Source organism: Piliocolobus tephrosceles, chromosome X (genome assembly GCF_002776525.5).
Source record: "Piliocolobus tephrosceles isolate RC106 chromosome X, ASM277652v3, whole genome shotgun sequence".
Taxonomy (NCBI): Eukaryota; Metazoa; Chordata; class Mammalia; order Primates; family Cercopithecidae; genus Piliocolobus; species Piliocolobus tephrosceles.
In genome coordinates, this window is record NC_045455.1 from 55,584,738 (window position 1) to 55,591,944 (window position 7,207).

Consider the following 7,207-nt stretch of genomic DNA (forward strand, 5'->3'; position numbering starts at 1 on the left):
TAAAATTTTTGACAAGTTTTTATTTAATATGTATATAAAAATCATGTTTTACATTTTAATAATTATAATATAAAACTTGTAACCCCCTGAAAGCAGTTGACGTTAAGAGATACTAACTATAAACTAAGCTTTAAAAAAAGAAGCCGAGATTAAATCGAATTTGTAATTTCCTATCGTATATGATTATTTGGCACTTAAATTTCCTGTATTGCCAAAATATATTTTAGAGCAGTGTTTGTGTGTGTGCTGTGGGAAACCTCTCTTTAAGTACATGGAGGCCGAAACCGTGCTCTGGCTGAAGTTGAGTAAGCCACTTTGTGAGAAGTTCCTGAGCCGCTTCCCATATGGTTTCAAAAGATAATGCACAACACGCACTATCTTTCAGACCAGAGTAGGTCAAATGGAAAGTTAGTATCTTTGCAATTTCTGGAGCTGTCTTAATTTTAGAGAGTATAGAAAGCCAGAGGATAAGAAGGTGATTGGTATTAGGCTTAGGCCCATCTAAGAATTTTCTTTGTGCCATCATACCAATCGAAATATTTATTATATGGAAATATAGGTACCTTTAATATTTCTCTCATGTTTTAAAAAAATATGTAATTGGGAGACATCAAGAATATTTCAAAAGGGTTAGTGATATTCAAATTGTATCATAAAGGTTATTTTATCTTCAAGAACTTTTTGAGAATTTGTAAAATATTAAACTCTCTTGATAGTAATATAATGGCATTATAGCTGTGCTTTCACTTACAAAGTGTTGCAGAAAAATGTAATTTGTCACTTCAATCAAAACATTTATTTCACTGTGATGTGTAAATACTTCTGAATGGGCACCATTGAAAGATCTCACAAATAAAGTCATCTTGTGTTCATGGTGACAGATTTAATGCTTTGAATATGATCAAGGGGACAACAAAACTGACTAAAATAAACTACACATAAAACTTTAAATGAATACTGAATTAGAAAGCATGATCTAACATTAGAAATAGTAATATATATAGGCTAATGGAAAATACAAAGTATCTAAAATCAAATTAAATAAATGTCTGTATAATGACTACATTGAGAAGTAGAACAGAAATATGTTAATAAAGATATTGGCATTTAACACAAAAAGTCATTTTCTTTATTATCTGTAACATTTCATCTAAATAGGTGAAGTAATGGAAATGGAATAGATTAAGAGTCAAAGGCAGAATATAAGTAACCTTTAGTATAATAGGCTTACACACATCTCTTTCTGTAATTTTTTAAAGTATCAGTGACATTTTTTGTCTATAAATTTTCCTTTGATCTTGGCTTTTACTGTGATATATATTATTAACACTTGCAAAAGAACTTATCTAAGCATGTTTTAGGCAATTTCAGTTTAACTTTATCACAGCTTCAGAAACATAAACACCCCCACTTATAAACAGACAGCATTTTTTGTAAAATACATTAATATTTTTTACCAAGCATAAAAAAACATTATTATTCACTAAGCTTAAAAATCATTAATTTTTTTTTACTAAGCATGCATTTTTTCATCATGTACTAAGACAATATTTTGACAGTACATGAAATTCTCCAATTACCCACATTATTTCTTTTGATCCCAGTGCAAGATTGAACCTGAGAAGGTTCGATCCCAACCTTCTCAGAGTTTCTGATTGTCTTAGACAAAGTGGAAGAAACAAGAAAACAAAAAACAATGCATCACTTGGAGACACTGAATATCATATATATTGGAAGGACAGCAAAAGAGACCGAAGCTACATTTTGTGTACCACAAAGGGAGTTGTAATAACCCCTAATTCTACACAATTTCATTTATTGCTCAAGAATAAGTGCTCAATTTAAGTGTTTGGGAATTTCCATTTTGAATACATTTCGGTATAAATTTTTCATATAGCCTCTCCCACCATCCGTTTAAATGTATGTAATAAACATTAGCCTTCTAATGACTTCCCACTCTACTCAGAATAACACACAGCTTCAAACAGGGCTCACAATCTTATTTAAAATCTGGTCCCCATTCTATGCTTGATCCTTTCCTCATAAAACTCTCCCCTTCATTCACCAGTTCATAAACTCTTTCCCAGTGCTTACTCTCTGAGACTGCTTTCTTATTCCTTTATGTGTTTGGATGTTTTATTGTTGGTTTGTTTGCATTTCTGATCTCAGAATAACAGTCAACTTCTCAAGAGGCATTCAATAACCACCCTGTTTTAATTAGGTACGCTTGGTACTGCATCCTGTTTCTCTATCGAAAGATGTGTATCTTGATTTGCAATGGTGTTCTATGCTTCTGCAGTTTTTTTCCAGTGATGCAGACCTTTGTGACAAATACGGCCATAGGATGAGGTTTCTTAGGCCACAAGCAATGTTAGCTAGCACAGCATTCATTATAAAAACTCAAATTTACTGGTGATATTTGAAAAATAGAAAATTCCACATAGTAGTTCTACTTCCGGCTTTTCTTAAAGCACAGAAAATCTCACATCTCTGGTCTGTAACTTCTCGTAGAATAAATTGATAGATATATAGATATATGTGTATATATATGTACATATACTACTCTTTCATATATATGTGTATGTGTATATATATATATGCCACTCTATCCTGCATATACACACACATATAGAGAGAGAGAGTAGCAGCCATACCTGCGAAAAAGCAGGTGCTTTTCAATCAATAATAGATCCACCATCCTTTTGTATACCTCTAAAATTATTGACTTTACTCACCTGTGACCTCTTGGCCTGGATGAGGACTTGTCTTTCTCAATGTTGGCTTATCAATTTATTGTTTGTGTTACCACGATTTCCTTGGAAGGCAGGAAACATGTCTGTTTGTTTCACCACTCTAATATATTCTATTCAGTGGTTTGCATATATTGGCTTCTGTATGCTGCTAAATATGTGATCAGTGAAAAATGAATAAATAAATGATAGAATTAATATGCTGTTAGAAACTAACACAAATTTACACTAAATTCTAGGTTGGTAAAACTGACATAAAAACTCATAGCTAAAGTGTGCTATACAAATAAACAAATCAAATTTACTTTTCTGAAGCTAGTTGGAATGATTACTGATCCCTTCCCCAGCTGTAATCTTTCTCTTCTTTAGTCTATAAACTGTTTTTATGAGCAAACAAAACATTGCCTATTCAATACTTTCATTTACAATGTTTGTCTATTTTGAGACAAATAGCGTTGCTGTTATTCTGCTCCCATCTTTACTCTCAGCGGTACTTCTCTTCCGATGTTGTGAGCCTAAGAATCACTAAGCAAATGAACAAGAGGAGGCCCACATTTTTAGGAGAGATAGAATACAGATAAATTTTTTTGTACCTTCTAACTCATCAGATTGTTAGAAAACTAGGCTTCCTATAAAAACATAAAACATTGATGGAGCTTAGCAATAAGCAAATTTTGTGAAACCTGAATAATTGGTGAGAAATTTTAGACCTAAGATCTTTTATATTGTAGTAGTAAATATGAAATTGCCTTCACAGAAACTGGTACCAAAATCAACCCACATGTTCTGCCTCTTGATAAAACCAACTAGGTTTGGAGATTTTGCTCTTTAATCAAGAGTGATTTAAAACAAAACAAAACAAAACTAATATAGTTTTGCTATGCAAGAAATAGTTATTTAGCATCTACTATGTACCAGACAGAGTGCTACGAATTTAAGAAACAAAAGTGAACAAGGAATACATGTTCTCTGCTCTCATGAATTTTTTTTTTTTTTTTTTTTTTTTTTTTTGAGATGGAGTCTTACTCTTTCACGCAGGCTGGAGTGCAGTGGTGCCAGCTAACTTGACTCACTGCAATCTCTGCCTCCCAGGTTCAAGTGAGTCTCCTGCTTCAGCCTCCCGAGTAGCTGGAATTACAGGCACACCACCAGACCTGGCTAATTCTTGTATTTGTATTTTCAGTAGAGACGGAGTTTGGCCATGTTGGCCAGGCTGGTCTTGAGCACCTAACCTCAACTGATCCACCTGCCTTGGCCTCCCAAAGTGCTGGGATTACAGGCATGGGACACCATGCCTGGTCTGCTGTTATGAATATGAAACAGAAATAAGTGTTTTATGAAACATTATCCTATGGCAAGAAATGTGAAAATCAAAGAAAGTCTAATTTCAGACAGAATATGAATGTAGATATGATTTGAGCATGATTGTAACAGAAGGTCCAGAAAAATTGTTACTGATATATGTTACATTTTCTATATGTTACTAGAAGACACAGATACACCTAATGAGATAAGTAAAAACTAATCAGGAAATGTAAAGGCAGTACACTAGCATGAAGATAGAAAAAAAGAAGCAAAAGCATAATACAAATATTAATAATACTAGTAATGTGTCCTATTGAAAGTCAATTTGAAGACAGTAATAGTCTTGGAACTGTAGAGGTAATGGGGTATTGATTTGGAAAATAAAATAGAATTGAGCACTCTGGAGTTATGGAGACCAGTTAACATGTCATTTGTAGTACCTAGGCAATCATTAATGAAGGTATAAATAATAGTGATGAGAAATCAGAGGAGACAGAGCGAGTGAATAGCTTGAGTCACAATGAAATCTAAGGATTCCTAAGTTGAAGAATGTGGTGGATGGAGATGTCATTAAATGAGATGGAGATCAGTCATGGGAGGATAGCAGGTAAAAAACTATTGGCAATTCTTTTGCAAATTTATAAATTTACATGTTTGAAGCATACTTGTGTCAATATTTTATCTAGATAGATATTTGAAAAATATGGTTCTAAAGTTCAGGGGAGAAGTATAAACTGTAGATTAAAATTTTAGCCTTTTCCATAAAATAAAGTTGAATAAGTAGAGGGAACAGGTGCTGAGAAAGCATTAAAATGAGAATTTTTGCCTCTACAATGTTGTTTTCCATAACCTATAACTATAATTCAAATTTCTAGTGTAGGTTAAATGAGTCACTATTACTCTGATTTTAGGAATTTCTCCAGTCTAATTCTCCATTATCACTGTCTCTCTGTTTTCAATTTTTAATAAGGAACGTCCCATATTTCTACACATGACCTCCATCCATGGCTCCTTGTCTGTCCTTGTTTTTCACTTAGGCTGGAATGATTTATCAGTATTGTATTACTGTGAACTATGATTGAACCTTTAATTTTATTACAGATATATTTTGCCCAGAAATATTTTTTCTGAGCTCTTTGGCTAGACTTAGGCCTACTTATTTGTGTTCTAGTAGCACCTGCAATTAATTTTCACTTAGCATCTACCAAGACATATTTATTGTATATACAGCAAATTGTGTCATTCATTATTTTACCATCAGTGCTTAGAGTGCCAGATACGTATAAGGTAATCAAATCCTTTTAAACTTCCCTTTAAAGTATTTGAGAAGAAAACCATGGCAATGACAATGTATAATATTTATGGATACATTTTACTGAATTACAAAATGATTAATGTCCATTATAGAGAGTTTGAGATACACAAATATGCACAAAGAAGAAAGTGCAAATCACCCATTAATTCTCCACCCAAAGAAGATCACTGTTAATGATCGCATGTATGTGGGTGTTTTGTTCTCTCCATACTCGTGTACATGTAGGTATGGTTAAATTTAGACAGTGCTGTGTCTTTTCCTTTAAATTGCTTTTTTAAATCTTGCAATGGATTCTAAATATTTCTTCTACGAAATAATTACCGTTAATATATTGTATTCCATACAATGTACTATGTCATATTATGTCATATTTTACTTAACCAGACTTGTTTTTGAATACTAGATTTGTTTAATTTGTATTATAATTAAGAATAATAAAAAATTGGTAAATAGCCTCAGAATTAAATTTTGTTATATAACCATGATAACTTCATAATAATAAATTAAGAAAGGAGTAATTTGCCCAATTAGAGTGCATTGTTTAAGACAATATAACTGGAAAATTACTGAACCAAAAAGAACTACAGATTTAGTTAGACTCTACGGCCCTGCATGAAAGCATGAGTGTATGGAAGCAATCCTGTCCTCTATTAGAATGGTTCTTTTTTTTAATCTAATAGACAAATGTTGATATCTAATACGGTCAGTTTAATAATTATGTTGATTACTAAAGCAATAGAATATTTTTAAATATTCTATTTGATTTTAAAAATTTGTTTACTTTTAACATTTTTTACTAGAGTTTGTAAGTTTATAAGATGACTTTATAAAATTAACATGCTCACTTATGATTTGAAATGTATTTAACTTCTCTCAGATTATTATTTCACTTAAAAATGTTCCTTTGCGATGTTTCTGAGAAGTCATGCAGTGGAAAAATTCATTCAAGTTGATTTATATCTGTTTTCTCTAATTTTGTGCTGCTGGTAGGCTCTTAATTTTTTCTATTAACATAGATAATATTGAATGGTATTGAAATTGTTCAAGAAATACCTTTTGAGGCAATATTTTTATATAGAGAAATTTTATATGCAAAATTTAAAATTTTAAAATTATCTATATAAATAATTTTCAGAGAGACAAATGAAATTAGGTGAGAATAGTCCCTGGAAATAAGCAAAGGCAATAATTTTCAGCACCATGTGTGGTCAGAGGGATTAAATACTACACAATGGTGAGATAGGATGAACATGGAATGACGTTACTGGACAAGGAACAAAGCGAGCTTTTCTTTTATATTAATTAACAATAAATTATAAATAATTATGAAGGTCTTTTTTCTCATTCAGAATACTTACTAGTAAAACAAGTATAGTAGATAGTTCACCCCATACAGATTTTATTTTGTTTTTATTCAAGAATAATGATGTATCAAAAAATATATTTAAAAATCTTCCCTGACAATATCTTGATGACAGTGAAAAATACTTTATAATGTGATTAATATACCTCTCCTGGAAATGGTGTTTTTTGATCACTCACTATTGACAGGCTATTTTAAAAAAAATTCCTTTGGGGTAATTATTCAGGGTAATGTCTGGCCTTATGTATAGAATAGAACTTGACTATTTTTTTATATATATTTGAATAAATCATAGACTTCTAATGTTGCATCTTTTAAACAGAAATTCAACTGAATGACAGGAATATAATCAAGAGTTTTCCTGAAGTATTTTTCACTTTTGAAGGTTGTGGTTGTTTTTGTTTTCTTTCCTTTTCCTTTCTTTTCCTTCTTTCTTTCTTTCTTTCTTTCTTTCTTTCTTTCTTTCTTTCTTTC